The 20,424-nt window shown below is 44.0% G+C and overlaps 1 protein-coding gene across 2 annotated transcripts in view; it reads left to right on the top strand.

The window, feature by feature from the left end:
• Positions 1-20,424, top strand: part of LCP1 (lymphocyte cytosolic protein 1) — a 96,060-nt gene that overhangs the window by 18,029 nt on the left and 57,607 nt on the right. The window contains exon 1 of one of the 2 annotated variants that reach the window (XM_043477845.1): positions 18,730-18,842. The exons of the other annotated variant lie outside the window; for it this stretch is intronic. The gene's annotated coding sequence lies outside the window, so the exon portion shown is untranslated. Of the gene's footprint in view, positions 1-18,729; positions 18,843-20,424 lie in introns of those variants that run through there. 2 annotated transcript variants of the gene reach the window in all.

The raw sequence follows: 20,424 nt of genomic DNA, 5'->3' as shown, positions 1-20,424 counted from the left end.
CCTCCTTCTGAATACTTACGAAATGAAATTTTATAAATTCAGTGGCTTCAGTGAATCTACCCCACCCCTGGAAATAGTTTTGGAGAAGTTAATTCTTCCGGGGCCTGTTTCTGTTTTTATTCTTAATTTTTAAAATATGTACTTTTGTTTATCTTTTTAAAGATTTTTGTGTGTGTGTGAACCATTTTTAAAGTCTATATTGAATTTGTTTCAATATTGCTTCTGTTTCATGTTTTGGTTTTTTGGCTGAGAGGCATGTGGGGTCTTAACTCCTTGACCAGGGATCGAACCTGTAACCCCTGCATTGGAGGGCAAAGTCTTAACCGCTGGACTGCCAGGGGAGTTCCTGTTTATCTTTCATTTATCCGTCATTTCTCTTGATTTACGTGGGAAGGAGCAATGTGATAAGAAAGGAGATGAGGTGACAAAGGATTCTTCTCCCTCTCATGTTCTTATTCCTCTTACTGGTTATGAAGGACCAGGAAGCCTCTGTTCTCTTTGAGAGTCCCTTGGAGAGCAAGGAGAACAGAGGCTTCCTAGTCCTTTCTAAAGGAAATCAACCCGAATATTCACTGGAAGCACTAATGCTGAAGCTCTAATATTTTGGCCACCTGATGCAAAGAGCTGACTCATTGGAAAAGACCCTGATGCTAGGAAAGATTGAGCACAGGAGGAGAAGGGGGCGACAGAGATGAGATGATTGGATGGCATCACCGACTCAGTGGACATGAGTTTGAGCAAACTCCAGGAGATGGTGAAGGACAGGGAAGCCTGGCGTGCTTCTGTCTGTGGAGTCTCGAAGAGTCGGACACGACTGAGTGAGTGAACAACAAGGAAGGCCCAGAACCTCACTGTGTAAGCAACCAGCACAGCCCTCTGGAGCGGTAGCAGGAACCACAGAACTACTCAGGTTTAAATGTGTAACCACTGGGGCATATATTTGTCCCATTTTCTGACTACTACATCTAAAAGAAGACTTCCACTTACTGGTTAACACGCATTCAGCCTTCAGAAATACAAGGGACTTCCCTGCTGGTCCAGTGGTTAAGAATCCACTTTGCAATGCAGGGGATATGAGCTCGATCCCTGGTCGGGGAACTAAGATGCCGCATACGGTGGGGCAACTAAGGCTGTGCCCCGGACTGGAGAGCCTGCCTGGTGCGCGCAGGGAAAGTCCACGTGCCACAGTGAGGACCTAGCGTAGTCAGAAATAAAAGGAAGTACGTGACCAACAGACAGTAGAAATGTCATTGAGGTTCAGTCCTGATTGCCTTGGATTGGAAGCAAAGAGGCAGGCTATGAGCCGTCATGGACTAGACTGTGAACTCCACAACAGCAGTGTGTCCATCTTATCCACCACTGACCTCTCAGCGTCCGGCTGAGTGCCTTGCAGTAAGGAGGGTGAATGAGGAAAACAATGGATGAATTTGTTGGGATCAGTGCAGGCAGAAGCACGTTTTCAGACTTGCTGAGCACTTCCAGGGACGTGCTGATGGAAACAGATCTTACACATTGGTGTAAATGGAAATGGATTCTTAATATTCCTCTTTGGTTCAAGAGACTTCATGTTCAGCTGTGATTTCCTTTCCCTGAGTACAGTTCTTCTCAAAATGGGCAGAATTTAAAGTGTACATGCCTTCTCTCTTACTGATATTTAACCTTTACTGGGTACAGAAAAATAAAATATAGTCCTTTATTATCTAATCTTTAAAGTAATAGAAATAATAAAATAGTCTTATTTAAATATAGTCCCATACATGCCAAAAAATTGATCGAATTGGCTCTTTTCTCCCTTTTTAAAAAATTTATTTATTTTTAATTGCTTTAATTTATTTTTTATTTAATTTATTTTTAATTGCTGATTTATTTTTAATTGCTTTACAAGATTGTGTTGGTTTCTGCCACACACCAACATGAATCAGTCGTAGGCATACATATGTCCCCTCCCTCTTTAGCTTCCCTCCCACCTCCCAGCCCATCCCCCACCTCTAGGTTGTCACAGAGCCTGGGTTTGAGTTCTCTGAGTCACAGAGCAAATTCCCGCTGGCTATCTATTTCACATATAGTAGTGTATCTGTTTCCATGCTACTCTGTCCATTTGCCCCACCCTGTCCTTCCCCAGCTGTGTCCACACATCTGTTCTCTATGTCTGCATCTCCCTTGCTGCCTGCCAATAGGTTCAGCAGTACTATCTTTCTAGATTCTCCCTCTTAATGTTAGATGTCAGGCCTGGGACTTCTGCTCATGTACTTCTAAGTGCTTCTTCCTGCTGGAAGGTTGATGCCATCTCACGGTTTTAGTTAGCTCTATGGTGGTGAAGCTCCAGTCTGTATGTTCTGCCTTCACCCAGCCTCACTCTCCAGTTACGTAGCTTGCATTTTGCACGGGTGAGCTCCCTTGAGCATTTTCAGTGTGGCCCTAATCTCCTCGTGGCCCAGTGGATTTCATCCTTGCCTTCCCCGAATGCCACATTTCTATCCAAGAGATCCCTCTTTCCTGAATTCTTTGGCTGACTGACCTCACAGTCATCCTTGAGTCATCTTCTCATTTATCTTCTGTAGTCAGCCTCAGAAATATCTCTTGCTTCCGTGCCCACTGCTACCATCCAGGCCTGGCAGTTGTTGCCTCATATCTTATCCATAGCCCTGTTTTTCTAATTCTTCTGTTTCCAGTCACTTCCCATCTATTCCTTTTGTCTGCCACCAGACTAATCTAAAATCATCTGTTTCATCATTTTAACTTTCTACCGCACAAGTTTCCTAAGATTCTCTTTACCTAGGTGATTTGTTTTGCATCTTCCTTGGCATATCGTTGTACACAATAAACACTTGCTTAATGAGTGAGTCATTGAAATCCAGAAACTGTGCCGTATGAATTCACTGAAGCTGTGCCGACTTTCCTGGCCTGGGATGCAGAGAATCAGCGGCTGATTCATACCATTTAAAGAATGGAGAACTTGATTAGAAATATTTTCATGTTACAGTGCAGATAACTGAAAGCACAAGAACTTTTCATCTGGGCCTCAGTTTCTTTACTTTAGAATAGAGTAAGGACTTCCCTGGTGGTCCAGTGGTTAAGACTTTGCGCTCCCAATGCAGGGGCCCGGGTTCAATCCCTGGTCAGGGCACTAGATCCCACATGCCTACAACTAGAGATCCTGGCAAGTGGCAACAGTGATCCTGCTTGCCGCAGCTAAGACCTGGCACAGCCAAATAAAAAATAGTAAATAAATAGGTAAAATAAAGTAAATGCCACTTGGGTTTGTTGAAAGTATTCAATAAGATGTGTTATGGTACCCAGCACAGAGCAAGAGTAGATACAAAATCAATTCCAGTTGAATTTTAAAGATTGATTGATTGAATGAATTTGAATCAATATAGTGAAATATTTAGTTATTTTCATATAAATAACAATTTATGAATTCAGATTCAGGTAAAATTTGGTACTAACAAGGACCACAGTTAGTGTGTGTCAACTGATTTAATTTTTGAAGTTACCCTATGATATAGGTGGTATTTTTCTCCAATGTACATGTAAGTTCAGCTAAGGAAAGAGGAAATGCCTGACTCAAGATCTGCTAGTGTACACTGGAATCAGGATTTGTCTCTAAAATTTTAAATTTCAGTCCTTTTGCTTTACCTGTCTACCATCCTCAAATATTTTTCTTGTTTGTTTTAAAATTTTGATTGTTTTTTGGTTTGCATTGTTAAAGGCTCTTGGCTATCTGAATACTTACTTCACACTTTTTCTTTTATTGTTTTCTATGTGCTCAGGCACTCAGTCATGTCTGACTCTTTGTGGCCCCGTGAACTGTAGCCTGCCAGGCTCCTCTGTCCGTGGGATTTTCCAGGCAAGAATACTGGAGTGGGTTGCCATTTCCTTCTCCAGATTGTTTTGTATGTGCTTATTTAAACATTCTTGTCTTTGTACTTCTATTCTTGGTGGTTGGGAACATCTCAAATATGGTCTCAGCTGCAGTAGCAGCATACCCGTTTACAAAAGTTGAGAAAATATTGTATTTCCTGCATGAGAAGTTGAACTTAGGTAGCATACATTTCAGCCTGCATCTGTTTTAATGACTCTGTTGGTGCCAATGGGTTATTAAATGTCAGTGAGTATCTAGGGCATTGTTATAAACTAAAGATGCACAAACCGTCTGCTTTTGAAATGGTCATAGCCCACGTAGTGTGCTGGATTCAACTTTTTAATACTTAGAAATATTGCAGAGATAACATTTTTATGTACTTAACATTTTGTGAAAATAAAATTTGCAGCTATGAGCAGCTTCTTCCTTTTATAATCTACCTGGCGATAAGAGCTCTCATCAGCTTTCACTGAACTATTATCAAAAAGGGATAGTAAAATTAGCATTAAACAGGTGTAAGAGTCAGTCTTTACATGGCAGCTGCATATATAAATTCTCTGGAAGTACTCTCATACTTAGAGAGTGTAAATTTTAGAGGTATATTTGAAACATCTAATTATTTTTTCTCTTTGATTTAACTTTGAAATGCCATATTGTTTATAGAATCGACTTACCTTCTCACCGAACCAAATATTTATTGTATTTGTACTATGAGCAATGAATCATGTTAGGTGCTAGGAGAAGGTGCAATTCCTGTCCTCTGGAAGCTGATGTTTCAGTTGGGAGAGGGACGTAACATTCTCTGCACTATCTGTCTATGCTGGTCCCTCTTTCTGAAATGCCCTTCGTCACTCTCTTTTCCCTCCTTTGCCTGACCAGCTCCTATGCACTTGTGGAAGTTCAGCTCCACTTCTTCTAAGATACCTTCCCGCCTGCTTCTCCACTCCCATGGCACGGTGTTTGTCTCGGGGGATGATAATTGTCAGTGTGTTTGGTAACCTTCCAGATTGTAAACTCCTCCAGTTTGTGAGACTGAGTCTTTCGATCTTGTTTTCTGAGGGCTTGGCACATAGTAATTTCCTAATAACAGCTGGGAGGCTTCCCAGGTGGCGCAGTGGTAAAAGAATCTGCTTGCCAAGCAAGAGACGTGGGTTCAATCCCTGAGTCAGGAAGATCCCCTGGAGTAGGAAACGGAACCCACTCTAGTATTCTTGCCAGAAGAATCTCAGGGACAGAGGAGCCTGACAGGCCACAGCGCATGGGATCACGAAGAGTCAGACACAACTGTGCATCTGAGCACAGCGTAGCACACAGCCAACAACAACAACAGCAAGAGCTTGATGAACCAGCAAAGATGCTGCAAACACATAGAGAGTCATAGAGATTAATTGACAAAGGTGGTATGCTGTCAATATAAAGAGAGGGTTATAAGCAAACAATATAGATTTTAGGAAGGAAGAAAGAATAGTTCGATGGTCAAGGAAGGATTCTTGGATCGGGGGTTGCTGCATGAGTGTGTGGCCCATGCCACACAGGGCCCTGTGCTCAGAAGGGCTCCATGCTCTGCTGTCAGGGTCTGAAAATTCTTAATCATTTTTGAACAGAAAGACCATGTTTTCACTTTGCACTGGGGTTCATAAATTATGTAGCTAGTCTTATTGTTGATTCTAGGAAAATGACTGAGATTTATAGATACAGGTAGTGGGGAGACCAGGCAGGAAGAGGGCACGGGAGTCTGATGGATGCAGTGAGAGGTGTGCCAGGCATGTCAGAGGGTTGACAGACCAGTTGAAGCGCACCAGAGGGTTTATGGTGTTAGTATGAGGCTTGAAAGATGGATGGAGGCTGAGTTTGGACCCTGTCCTAGAAGTGATGAGTGCTGTCAGCTGATTCATGAGCAGGACAGTGTTGGGAGGACAGTGTAGCTTTATGAAAAGTAATGCAGTGGTGAGAGGCAGGGTGGGTTAAGGAGCAGCCAGGCAGGAAATTGTGAATTAGGAAGCTGATGCAAAGCCCAAGGGTTATGGTAGTAAGGGCGTAAATAAAGTAGAAGAGGCACAGAGAGCACAAGATTGGGAGAGACTATGAGGGAAAAAGGGACTTCCCTGGTGGCTCAGCAGTTAAAGAATCTGCCTGCAATGCAGGAAATGCAGGTTCGATCCCTAGGTTGGGAAGATCTCCTGGAGGCAGGCATGGCAACCTACTCCAGTATTCTTGCCTGAAGAATCCCATGGACTGAGGGAGTTGGACATGACTGAAGTGACTGAGCATACATGCATGCTTGATGGAAAAATAGATGCAACTTTGACCACGTGTGAGAATGAGAAAAAAAATATGGGTTGAGAATACTCGGGTCTGTCCGGGGCTAACGGTAGACCGCTGGCTGGACTGAGGTGAGGGATGGGGTATGGATGAGCTTTTTTGTCAGAAGAACGATGAGTTCAGTTTTAGGTATTTGAGGTGACAGCAGGATTTCAAAATGGAATTATTCATTTTGCAATTACATGTAAATAATCTTTCATGGAGAAGAGAGTTTGCAAAAAGAAAAAATGAGTAACAGGGTCGAATATTGCAAGGACATTAAGACTGAGTAAAGTCCTTCAGATCAGTTTTAGAAGAGCTATACCTATAACACCTGTGAGAAAATTGAGGAAATAAGGTAGCATTTCCTAAATTCAGAATCCTCTTTTCCAAATGCACTCCTCCTGAATTCCTGTCTCATTGTGTGTGTGTGTGTGTGTGTGTGCCTGCCTAGTCGCTCAGTTGTGTCTGACTCTTTGTGACCCCATGGACTATAGCCCTCCAGGCTCCTCTGTCCATGGGACTCTCCAGGTAAGAATACTGGAGTGGATTGCCATTTCCTTCTCCAGGGGATCTTCCTGACTTAGAGAGTGAACCCTCGTCTGCAAATTCTTTATCACTGAGCCACCTCCTGTCTCATCGAATGGTACCATTCTCCACACCCAGGTTCCCATCCAGAAATGGGGGCATCCTTGATCCCTCCTACCCCTATTTTACTCTCTCATCCTATATGTCCACTCAGGCCTTCCTTGTCCTTTCTGCTGAACACATGTCCCTTGAATCTACCCACCACTTGTCATTTCCTTATGCTGTGTAGAAGCAAGCCATATGCAATGGTCTGATCTTTATCCTCCTTTCCCCGACTCCAGCCCTCAATATCTCCTTCTTCTCATTGGAGGTACCATTATTTGTTTGAAATACAGGTCTGATTGTGACACTTTCTAAGACCCTTATGAAGTGTGTCCCCCCCACCGCCACTGCCCAACACACACACACACACACACACACACACACAGGATGTTGAAGTCCTAATCCCCATTGCCCGTGAATGTCACTTTATTTAGCAATAAGCTGTTTGCAGATGATCACGTTGATATGAAGTCACTGTAGCGGGCCCTGATCCAGTGTGACTGTCTCCTCATAAAAAGGGGAAGTTCAGACACGGCTGGCATGTGGGTGATGCCTCTGCAAACCAAGGAAACCAAAGACTGCCAGCAGCCACCAGAGGCTGGGAGAGGGGCACGGGACGGATGGTCCCTCACAGCCCTCAGGAGGAACCAGCCTTGCTGCTATCTTGACACACCACCATCTGGTCTCTGCTGCACTGTCCAGCCTTTCCTCTTTCTTTGCACCCTCCCCCACCCCACCCCTAGCTGCCTTGCATTTTTTTTTAATATAAATGACTTAAAATTTTTTATATATTTCTTTTTTTTTTTGGCTGCACCAAGATCTTAGTTGCGAGATATTTAGTTGCGCCATGTGAACGAACTCTTAGTTGCCGCCTATGGAATCTAGTTCCCCAACCAGGGATCAGATCTGGGTCCCCTGCATTGGGAGAGCAGAGTCTTAGCCACTAGACCCCCAGGGAAGTCCCTACCTTGCACTCGTCACTGCGGGAATGCTCAGCTGTGTCAGGCTCTAGATGTTCCTTGCTTTCTGCCACCTACAATCTCCTGCACATGCCAGCCCCTTGTGATCAGAGTACATTTCTGCCTCTCCTTTCCATCTCATCCTGTAAAGCTCAGCTTAGCCCTCTTTGCTTTATGTATTCAACAAATACTTTTGAAAATCCAGGGGTAGTGTTTAGAAGTTAATAAGATAAACCCAGTCCTTGGCCTCATGGGATTCCCAGTCTAGTAGGAGAGACCAATATCAAATGAGGCAACAGTGGACGGGCAACATCAGCAGAATGTTGAAGGCATTAAATAGATGGATTGTGGAAAGTGCCTGAGCACATGTGACACAGTTGGACCCCAAGCTTGTAATGAGAGAGAACACGAAGGAATCCAAAGCCTGCTGTAGGCTCTCAGCAAAGCTCAGGCCTCTGAGGTGCCATGTGTCTTTGAAGGCAGGGGTGCAGGAAAGAGCTGTCAGACAGGAGGGCTGCTAGAAAGCTTGTATAAGGATCAGCAAGACACTCCTCACCCCATCCTGACCCCTACCTCGCTATTAAAAAAGGGAGATGCAAAGAAAGAGCTTTGGGTTATTTTTAAAAATGATAAAAGAAGTAAAATGTTCAATAGAATTTTTGAAGAAAAGGTTAAAAAACTTCCCTGACTGTAGAACAGAAAGACCAAGGGGCAGAAAATTAGAGGATCAATTCAGGAAGCCCAACACCCAAATAAAACTCATCCCAAGGAAAAAGAACATCAAAAAGTAAGGAAAGGAAATAAGAGAGAAAGAGGGAGAGAAAAACTTCCCAGAAGTGAAATACTTGAATTTCTAAATCAAGAGACCATTGAGTCCCTAGCACAGTGGATGGAAATGGACCCACTTTAAGACATATCATAAAGTGTTGCAATGTCAGACATATAGTAAAACCCTTAAATATTTCCAGAAAGAAAGAAAAAAAATCATATACAAGGGTCATGTCCTTGTGGGTATGGTCCTAAGCCAGGACCATAGGTTGGCAGACCTCTCAACAGCCAGCAATGGAACAGTTTCTTCAGAATTTTGAAAGAAAATGACTGTGTGGACTTCCAAGAATGAAGGTAGGTTGTGTGTGTTTTCAGCTATAAAACATCTCAAGAAGTTTCTGTCCCATGCGGTCTCCCTCGGGAATCTAACTAAAGGATGTGCTAATGAAGAGAAGGAAGTAGACTGAGAAAGTGGAAGGTCTGCGCTCCAGAAGCAGAAGATCCAATGCAGAGGAAGAAGGGGATTCCCAAGATGATGGTGAATGGAAGCTTCTAGATGGTAGCTGGACAGCAGGACCAGACAGCAAAACAGAAGACTCCCGGAAGGGCCTCTCCAGGAGGAAGAAAAAGAGGACTGGATCCATTTTTTGGTTTTTCATATTGTGTTTTAGCTCTGTTGGAGAAAGTTTGGTACAGAATTGATAATAGGCACACAGAAGCCAAACAGATGGAAAAGAAAATATATAAGAAAGGAAGTGTAAACATTTTGCTCTACAGAACTCAGCTATGAATATCTACATAGGTGTTGTGAAAACTGCATGTTGGTTTGAAGGTGTCATAACCTTTAAGATCTTGTTGTAGAGAATGGTGGGAGGGCTGATGTGTACACACAGGGTGAGGGTTAAATCTTCACCTCCCAAGTAGGAAGTTAAAATAATATATTGAACCTGAACAAGCAAGGCATAGTATAAGCAAAGCATCAAGAAGTATGAAGTGGCAGAGAGATAGCCGAACTGTTGAAAATAATTGTTTCAGTGGAATGGGAGTCAGAGGTAGAGAAGTGTGTCAGGAGACCAGTGTTTCATTATAAACCAGGAGTTAATATTTGACTTCTAAAACTACGTACATGTATTATTGTGTTAAAAAATGGAAACTTACGTCCACACAAAAGACATGTACACAAATGTCCATAGCAACATTATTCATAATATCCAAAACATGAAAGCAATTCAAATGTCTATCAGTTAATGAATGAATAAATAAAATGTGGTATCTCCTTATGGGCTTCCCTGGTGGCTCAGAAAGTAAAGAATCCACCTGCAATGCAGAAGACCCAGGTTCAATCCCTGGGTCAGGAAGATCCCCCTGGAGAAGGAATGGCTACCCTCTACAGTATCCTTGCCTGGAGAATTCCATGGACAGAGGAGCCTGGTGGGCTACACACAGCCCATAGGGTTTCGAAGAGTCAGACAAGACTGAATGACTGACACAACATATCCATACAGTGGGTATTATTCTCCCGTAGGAAGGAATGAAGTACCCATATAAACATGGATGGAACTTAAAAACATTCTGCTAAGTAAAAGAAGCAAGTCGCTAAAGACCACATGTTGTATGATTCCATTCATATGATATGTCCATAACAGAGAAATCTGTTGGTGCAAATAATACAGTAGTAGGTGGCAATTTGGGAGGTGGGGTTAAATGCAGAGTAACTACTGATGGTACAAGGTGTCTTTTGGGGGTGATGAAAATGTTCTGGAAGCACATAGTGTGATGTTGCCCAACTCTGTCAGTATACTAAAAAGTCCTGAATTTCACTTTTAAAAGATGAGTTTTATGGTATGTGAATCATATCTCAAAAGAGCCATTATTAATAAGAATTGGGTTGCATGAGGATAGAGTTGAAAGATAATATTTTTACTAAATAATTTATTGCATCTTTTTTATTTTGAGCCCTGTGAAGATCTTATTAATCAAGAAAGTAATTTTTAAATTTAAATGAATAGTATTTAAAACATGATGAAAGACAGTATCCTAATCACTCATCTATTCAACACTTACTTTTGCCAAGTCACAACATTTTACTGTGGACATAGTTGGATTCTTCTGCCTACCTTCCCACTGTCTTTCTAACTTGCCAGAGGTAGCTGTGTTCTTGAACTGGTATCTATCATTCCTTAGACATATTTTTATTATGAACACCCACATATAGAGAGACATCCAAAAACCACACTATAATAGTTCTTTAAAATGTATAGAAATATGTTGGCATTATACTGCAGCTTTGTTTTCCACCCACTTTATATTTTTAATATTTTCTCTTGCTTTGGCAATCTAGTTCTACTTTACCCATTTTCCATGCTAGACATTATACTGAACTGCAATTTATTCACTCTCCTGTTACTTTCATATTTTTGCTGTCAAGCAAAAGTGCAATAAGCATTCGTTCACTTCTTCATGTCCCTCCATAACTAAGCCAGTAAAGACCTGCCTGTAATTAAGCATATGTTTGCATGCACACTAAGTCGCTTCATCGCTTCAGTCATGTCCAACTCTCTAACCCTGTGGACTGTAGCTCTCCAGGCTTCTCTGTCCATGGGATTCTCCAGGCAAGAATACTGGAGTGGGTCGCCATTCCGGCTCCAGGGGATCTTCCCAACCCAAGGATCAAACCCGCATCTCTTGCATCTCCTGCATTGACAGGTGGGTTCTTTACTTCTAGTGCCACTGAGCTTATGTTTGGAAGGAGACAATAAGCTTAATTTAAAAAGTTATATTTTAGAAGGTATTAAATCTGTAGAAGCTATAGGGAAGAGTGGGGGTGATTGAAAATGACAAGAGTAGGACTACAATTTTAAATAGTTGGGGAAGAAGTCCAAGTCATCTGTTTTTAAAAATATTTGTTAATTTAAATATTTATTTGGCTATGCCAGGTCTTAGTAGCCTCAGGTGGGATCTTCATTGCCGCCTGCGGGATCTTTAGTTGCAACATGTGGGTTCTAGTTTCCAGACCAGGGATCAAACTCAGGCCCCCTGCATTGGGATCATGGAGTCTCAGACACTGAACTTACAGGGAAGCTCCCACATTATCCATTCCTGTGTTAAGGCTGCCTAGTAAACAACCTCCAAATCTCAATTGTTTACAGCAAGGAACCAAGGTTCCTGGGTCAGCTGGGATGACTCTGCTTCAGAACACGGGTCAGCTGGAATTGGCCTGGGCTCTGCATTGGGTTCAGGTTCACTTTAAGTGTCTCTTCCTTCCTTTTGAACAAATATGTGGTTTTTCTCAAGACTTCCCTGGTGGCTTGGTCGTAAAGAACCTGCCCACAATGCAGGAGACATGGGGTTCGAATCCTGGATCAGGAAGATCCCCTGGAGAAGGGCATGGCAACCCACTCCAGTATTCTTGCCTGGGGAATCCCATGGACAGAGGAGCCTGGTGGGCTACAGTCCGCGGGGATGCAAAAAGTCAGACATGGCTGAAATGACTGAGCACGCATGCACGCTCATGGTTTTCTCATGGTCAGTGGACTCAGAAGTACAGGAGACCAAGTCGAACCGTGGAAGCACATTCAAGACCTCTGTTTGTGTTTTTTTCTGCTAACAATCAAAAGCTCAAACAAGTTGCATGCAACAAGCCTAGGTAGGAGGAGAGCATGCTGTTCCAGCCTGGCTGGGAGGTCCTGAGTCATCTCAGAGCAAAGATGTCAGTGTATAATTCTACAGTGGAGACATACTGTAGATTTGGAAACTGTAATTTTAAAAGATTGAAGGAAAATTTAAAATAATACCTAATTCATAGGATTTTTGTGAGGAATAAATAAAATAATGTATGTGAACTATCTAGTCCAGAAAGGGAAAGCATTAGTCGTTGAGTCATCTCCGACTCTTTGCATCCCCATCCATGGACTGTAGCCCACCAGGCTTCCCTGTCCATGGAATTCCCCAGGCAAGAATAGTGGAGTGGGTAGCCATTTCCTTCTCCAGGGAATCTTCCTGACCCAGGGAATGAACCCAGGTCTCCCACTTTGCAGGCAGATTTCTTTTTTTTTTTTTACCATCTGAGCCACCAGGGAATCCAAGTCCAGAGCCGGGTCTAAGCAGTAAAAGGCTAGTTAACACTTACATTGCATCAGTTGAACTCATCCTCACAGCAACGTACCAAACAGACACTATTCTCATCCCCACCTTCTAGATGAAAAACAGTAAATAATTTCCCCAAGGTCACACAACTAACACAGCAGTGCCTGCTCAGTTGCTACGTCATGTCCGACTCTTTGTGACCCCAAGAGCTGTAACCCGCCAGGTTCCTCTGTCCATGGGAGTTTTCAAGACAAGAATACTGGAGTGGGTTGCCACTTCCTTCTCCAGGACAGCAGTAGAGCTGAGGTCTGACAACCAGAGAAGTGGCCCAGCATCTTTACTCCTAGTCTTTATTCTGCATGCCTCCCAGACCCTGAGTCTGGGTTAGTGCTCTGTATTCCCACAGGCACCCAGCTTTTCTTCTGTCGTGGTTCTGAGTACCACTTCGAGGTCACTGGTCCGCATCCTTGCAGTGGACATTCTGTAGAGATGGGGATCTTGTTCATCTTAATTGCTCTTATGACCTGTGCATCAAATATCAGGTGCAGGGGAGGGGCAGTAGGGTGAGGTACAGGTGTTTTGTCCTTTGATTAATTCCCACAGTGTCTGAAGGGCAAGTGGGGAGATCAAAAGCGGTTAAAGATGCTGGAAAAACATGAGATAATTGATGGAGCAATGTATCTAAACAGAAGATACAAGATTAAGATTAAAATGCAACAGTTCAGTTCAGTACAGTTCAGTCGCTCAGTCGTGTCTGACTCTGCGACCCCATGAATCGCAGCACACCAGGCCTCCCTGTCCATCACAAACTCACAGAGTTTACTCAAACTCATGCCCATCGAGCTGGTGATGCCATCCAGCCATCTCATCCTCTGTCGTCCCCTTCTCCTCCTGCCCCCAATCCCTCCCAGCATCAGGGTCTTTTCCAATGAGTCAACTCTTCGCATGAGGTGGCCAAAGTATTGGAGTTTCAGCTTCAGCATCAGTCCTTCAATGAACACCCAGGACTGATCTCCTTTAGGATGGACTGGATGGATCTCCTTGCAATCCAAGGGTCTCTCGATAGTCTTCTCCAACACCACAGTTCAAAAGCATCATTTTTTCAGCATTCAGCTTTCTTCACAGTCCAACTCTCACATCCATACATGACCACTGGAAAAACCATAGCCTTGACCAGACGGACCTTTGTTGGCAAAGTAATGTCTCTGCTTTTAAATATGCTGTCTAGGTTGTCATTAACTTTCCTTCCAAGGAGTAAGGTCTTTTATTTCATGACTGCTATTCACCATCTGCAGTGATTTTGGAGCCCAAAAAAAAAAAGTCTGACACTTGTTTCCACTGGTCTCCCCATCTATTTCCCATGAGGTGATGGACCAGTTGCCATGATCTTAGCTTTTTGAATGTTGAGTTTTGAGCTAGTTTTTTCACTCTCCTCTTCACTTTCATCAAGAGACTTTTAAGTTCCTCTCCACTTTCTGCCATAAGGGTGGTGTCATCTGCATATCTGAGGTTATTGATATTTCTCCCAGCAATCCTGATTCCAGCTTGTGCTTCTTCCAGACCAGCGTTTCTCATGATGTACTCTGCATATAAGTTAAATAAGCAGGGTGACAATATACAGCCTTGACGTACTCCTTTTCCTATTTGGAACCAGTCTGTTGTTCCATGTCCAGTTCTAACTGTTGCTTCCTGACCTACATACAGGTTTCTCAAGAGGCAGGTCAGGTGGTCTGGTATTCCCGTCTCCTTCAGAATTTTCCACAGTTTTTTGTGATCCACACAGTCGAAGGCTTTGGCGTAGTCAATAAAGCAGAAATAGATGTTTTTCTGGAACTCTCTTGCTTTTTTGATGATCCAGCGGATATTGGCAATTTGATCTCTGGTTCCTCTGCCTTTTCTAAAACCAGCTTGAACATCTGGAAGTTCTTGGTTCACGTATTGCTGAAGCCTGGCTTGGAGAATTTTGAGCATTACTTTACTAGCGTGTGAGATGAGTGCAATTGTGCGGTAGTTTGAGCATTCTTTGTGATTGCCTTTCTTAGGGATTGGGATGAAAACGGACGTTTTCCAGTACTGTGGCCACTGCTGAGTCTTCCAAATTTGCTGGCATATTGAGTGCAGCACTTTCACAGCATCATCTTTCAGGATTTGAAATAGCTCGACTGGAATTCCATCACATCCACTAGCTTTGTTCATAGTGATGCTTTCTAAGGCCCACTTGACTTCACATTCCAGGATGTCTGGCTCTAGGTGAGTGATCACACCATTGTGATTATCTGGGTCGTGAAGATATTTTTTGTACAATTCTTCTGTGTATTCTTGCCACCTCTTCTTAATATCTTCTGCTTCTGTTAGGTCCATACCATTTCTGTCCTTTATTGAGCTCATTTTTGCATGAAATATTCCCTTGGTATCTCTAATTTTCTTGAAGAGATCTCTAGTCTTCCCCATTCTGTTGTTTTCCTCTATTTCTTTGCACTGATCACTGAGGAAGGCTTTCTTATCTCTCCTGGCTATTCTTTGGAACTCTGCAAAATGCAAAACTACTTTGAAAAGAGAGATGACACCTCCCCCTCTAAGAATGAAAGAGAAGGAGAAGGTGGGTCTTGTGAGAGTCGAGGAGTCTGGAGAAAGAAGTTCACCGCCGATGACTTGGGTATCATCTCAGTCAACATGGGGCAGGAATCTTGGGTCAGGAAAGGATGCAAGAGGGTAGAATGAGAGATTGAGGCAAGAGATGAGAATCCCTTTGATCTAACTTTGGGGTTCTGTGATCTCTTTGATACTATGGTAAACAGTATGGTGAAGCCAGAAAAAAGCCCATGTACACAAAATCACACATAAAATGCTTGGAGTCTGTGAGCCCCAGGTTGAGGATGCTTGCTGTCCAGAAGGAATAATATTGAACAGAAGTATATCTAAGAAGTAATCCGAAGCAAGCAGCTTGAATTTATAGCATTTCAACTCTGTGTTTCTGGAACTTTCTACAGCAGCATTCAGTGGCCGGAGCAGAGCCCCTGATGTTTTAGGGACTGAGGCTGTGAGCATCCGGGGGTGGGATACAGGGAGGGAGGGCAGCAGGAGTAGATGGAAGGCAAAGCGCAGGCCAGGGGAGTGGCGGAGGTGGCAGGACAGGCGTGTGGATGGTGGGGTAGGAGGTGGGAGGGGTCCTCTTCCAGCACAAGCCATCAGTGGGGCATGATCTATAGAAAGTGAAAGTCACTCAGTTGTGTCCAACTCTTTTCGACCCCATGGACTATATAGTCCATGGAGTTCTCCATGCCAAAATACTGAAATAGGTAGCCTTTCCCTTCTCCAGGAGATCTTCCCAACCCAGGGATCGAACCTAGGTCTCCTGCATTATGGGTGGATTCTTTACCAGCTAAGCCACAAGGGAAGCCCAAGAATACTGGAGTGGGTAGCCTATTCCTTCTCCAGGGGATCTTCCCGACCCAGGAATTGAACTAGGGTCTCCTGCATTGCAGGCGGATTCTTTACCAACTGAACTATCAGGGAAGCCCCTAAGAATAATAAAACCCGGATGGGTCTACTGCTCATTAGCATGCTGCACAAGCAATTCTAAACACTGACAGAGGTAAAATATGTCTCCGAAAAAGCTTTGGTCTAATACCTAAACAATTGCCTGCCTCCACTGGGTAGCCTGGTGCTGCTGGGAGGCAGATGGCGAGATTACAACTGAAGGAGTGGCCCAGGATGTGGGTGAGGTGGTGGTGGTTGGCTGAGGTGGGCCCAGGGCTGAGCCAGTGCTCGCCTGGAGGGTTCCTGCAGGTGGGTGGTTGCAAGCAGCACAATTCAGTGGCTTTCATCTCCTAGAATATAGATGTCGCCTGGAATCCAATGTGGTTTTTTTTTTTGACCTGAATCAGCTGCTAGGCATAACCATACATTTCACCCTCTTCCAGCATCATCTCTGCTGACATTTGCCTCTGCCTCAGCGTTCCGTTGCCTTTTCACCTCTTTCACTCATGGCATTTACTGACTTACATGTTTTTCTCCTTCAGACTATGTGCTCCTTGAGAGCTGCGGTTGTGTCTTACTCATTTCTGAATCACCGGTGCTGCCACCCAGGCACTCACACACCCACGAAGCCATGCCCCAGTGTATGTGGCTCTCCCTTTAGCTCCCTCGGAGGTCTGATGGCCAGGCTCCAGTAGACACAGGAGAGCAGAGAGCTGCTTGCCTCCCTGGGAAATTAGATGAGTCTCTGTTCTTCCTTATGAAATGTTACTGTCACCCCTCCATTCCATCCTGAAACCTCAAGGGGCGCAGACTAGGGAGATCCACAGCGATCTCACATACTTTCACCCTTTAGGACCATCCAGACATTATCTGTGCTGCCGCGTGGGTGGCTGATGATTGACCCACCAGAGTGGAAACCACCAGCATTTGACTGCTTCGTAGGGTGATCGGTCCTGTCACAGTGAGGCATGGATGTGTCTCTGGTGTCCTCAAAGAATTTAGGTGCCTCTTGAATTCCCCAACCCCCGCACTGTATTACTTGGAAGTAAGGATGCAATGGAGAAAATGAGGTCCAGTTCACCCCCTCAGTCTTCCCTGGGGAGTCACAAGAGGGTTGACAGTTCTCTGTGAGGTGAACCAGTCTAGAACGGGCTGAATCTCCACCATCTCTTCCTGTTCTTCTGCCCACCCTCTCCCCAGAGATGGCCGCTGTAGGGTTCTGACCAAGACATTGTCACACCGCTGGCGAATGACGTAGATGGAGATACCAGAAGGGCTTGATCTGACATTTGAGGTCAGAAGCAAGAACTTTCTAGAGGAGAAATCAAAGAAGCAAAAGAAGTATAAGGGCAGCCTCCCCCCCTACCCTGCCCACCAACCAGAGTACCCACTGGTGGGAGTCCCAGACCCCTTGCAAATATAGAAACTTATTGAAAGATCAAAACATCTTCAACTCACTATCAGCCGGAGCAGAGCCTCAGATTCTCATTCCTCCAAGGCAGGCTGGTTGCTGGAGCTATGCAGACTCCAGGCAGCATGGAGACAGGTTATGAGTAATGTTCCGTCATACATGACTCAAGATGCTAACACAACCTTCACAACCAGTGTTTAGGCTTCTTGAGCATTGAGCACTTCCCTTTGAAGATAAGAATTAGCCCTCAGGACAGGCGGTCAGGGTTTTGGCATAGAGTTGAGTTTTTTTATTCTTTTGCTAATCTTATAAAATGTGTATTTGGAAAATAAACCTGGTCTGTAGAATGAATTTGTGGGCTCAATCATGTCGGAATTTTTGTGACCCCATGGACTGTAGCCTCACCAGGCTCCTCTGTCCATGGGATTTTCCAGGTAAGAATACTGGATCAGGTTGCCATTTCTTCCTCCAGGGCTTCTTCCCTGACTCAGGGATCAAATCTGCATCTCTTGCATCATCCTGCATTGACAGGTGGATTCTCTACTGCTGAGCTACTTGGGAAACCTAGGAAGGAATTTAGCCAACCCACTGAATCTAGTCACTGCTGCAGGTGTTCTTGGTAGGAAACGTCTAAATAATTGAAATCTTTAACTGGGTTAAAGAGATCCCTAGTACATAGGTGTTCTATAAATAAAAGAATGAGTAAATAATATATCTTTCTTTTCGAGCCCTTCCCCTTAAAGAGATCTTTTTGTTTTGTTTGCACCAATGAGATCATTGTTCAGGACTCTTAAGAGGGGTTCAGTTTCGCCTGGGGCGGGGCTTTCCTAAGGAAATCCCTTTCAGCTGGTTTTGGGGACACCGCCACTTCTTCCTTTGGCTCCTTCATTAAAAATGAATAATTTGTTTACCTCTGCTGTCAGAAGCTAAGCACCAGAGCATTGCATTCTCAATTAGGGTCAGAGCGAAAAGTCAAGGTAGTTATCTGAAATCAGACAGGTTTCAGTAGCCCAGCGTCTACAAGCCAGCTAGAGGAGAAAGAAAGGGAAGGAGAGAGAAAAATGCTTATAAAGAGGAAGTGGTAAGAGGCTTCTGAATTTCAGTGTGACCTGTCAGGTGATTTTTGCGGGGGAGGGGACATGAGGAAAAAAAAAAAAAAACATGTTAAGTAAAATGTCCTTATAAAGACAAAATCTATTTCTTTCCTGGCTGATGATTTGTCATTCTAGTCACTTCCTGCCTTGTGACCACACACCCGGGGTTAACAAAGTTGTTCTCCAGATCAGAAAGAAGGGGTTTTCTGGTCACACGCCAGCGCCACTGAGAACAGTTTGGCTACCAGGTAAATTTTCTCTTTTTGTGCCTTTTCTGAGTGCTTACGATGTTCTGCTTGTTGGGCGGTTCTGGCTCCGTGGATCGTGGACTCTGCTTTCAGGGGACTAGAGATCCGAGCACCTGTCACCCTTGTCCCCGTGAGCTCTGCCCCCGCCCCGGTTGAAGTGCTCAGCAAAGCTGCGGCCGCCCCGTGTGGCCGCCCAGAGGGGGACCCCTCTGCTTCTGCGCTCGGGGGTGACTTCTCCAGCTATCCGCAGTTATCACTCCTCCCCGAAAGCCATGTTGTTTTTTTTTTTTTCTTCTTCTCCTTTTTAAAAACTTTTTGTTTTGTGTGTTGTCGTTCAGTCGCGCAGTCCTGGCGCAGGCTCCGACCCCATGGACTGCAGCACGCCCGGCCTCCCTCCCCTTCACCATCTCCCGGAGCTCTGCTCAAACTCATGTCCCGGTGCTTGCTCATACTGTTTTGAGGTGTAGCCAGTCAACACTTGTGGTTTCCGGTGAGCGGGGAAGGGACTCAGGCTTACATATACATGGATCCATTCTCCCCCAAACCTCCCCCCATTCAGGCTGCCGCGTAACACGGAGCAGAATTCCCGATGCTATACTGTATAGCACATGATTTTTTTTTTTTTTTTCCGTTTTAAACCCAAACCATGTTCTGATTTACTTCTGTTGCTTTATTTCAGGGAGGCTGTTTACTGTGATTTTATCTACTTTCAAATGTTCTCAGGAAAGTGGATATTGATCATTTAGATGGTACTGCTCATTGGCCTGATGGGGATAGTTTAATTTTAGCTCCTGTGGTTCTGTTTTTCTAAAAACGAAAAAACTTCTTTACGGTACTTTAGTGGATATATTAACATCTTGAGTCCTATGTTACCGAGTGTGACACTGGTGATTTGAGTGATTTTTGGCGCCAGCGGTTTTTAATGGGTGTGCTTACTAGCCTCATGGAACTAGAGGCTGTCTCTTCTCCATTTATTCTCTAAAAATAAGCAATTTGTGTTGCTTAATTGTTCTGCTTTATAGAACTGTCTGAACTACTTGATGTCCTTATAACCATACAAATGACCGTTAAGTTATGGAGGAAGGGCTTCTGTTTCAATAGAAATTCTTATAAAGTTGCTGTGGGATATTTATTCCAGAAACTTTGTTGAAACTTAGTCTTTGAAACTTGTAACATCAGCCTTGATTAATTATCATTATTCAACAATATTAAGAACCATTGACAAATGATAAACATAAAAGCCATTCAGATTGCAAATGGATTCATTTATCAGCATACTTACCAAAACCTAGTTTTTCTTAATTAAGTACGTGCTAAGTTGCCTCAGTCGTGTCCGACTCTTCGAGACTCCGTGGACTGTAGCCCACCAGGCTCCTCTGTCCATAGGAGTCTCCAGGTAAGAATACTGGAGTGGGTTGCCATGCCTTCCTCCAGGGAATCTTCCCGACCCAGGGATCGCACCCATGTCTGTTACGTCTCCTGCATTGGCAAGCGGGGTCTTTACCACTAGAGCCACTTGGGAAGCCCAATTAAGCACAGCAACTTGTTTTCTAAAATTACCTCCTCAGAACAACTTAAAAAA

Source organism: Cervus canadensis, chromosome 9, assembly GCF_019320065.1.
Source record: "Cervus canadensis isolate Bull #8, Minnesota chromosome 9, ASM1932006v1, whole genome shotgun sequence".
Lineage (NCBI taxonomy): Eukaryota > Metazoa > Chordata > Mammalia > Artiodactyla > Cervidae > Cervus > Cervus canadensis.
Note: the sequence above shows the minus strand (reverse complement) of the source record. Positions and strands in the feature narration are given on the sequence as shown.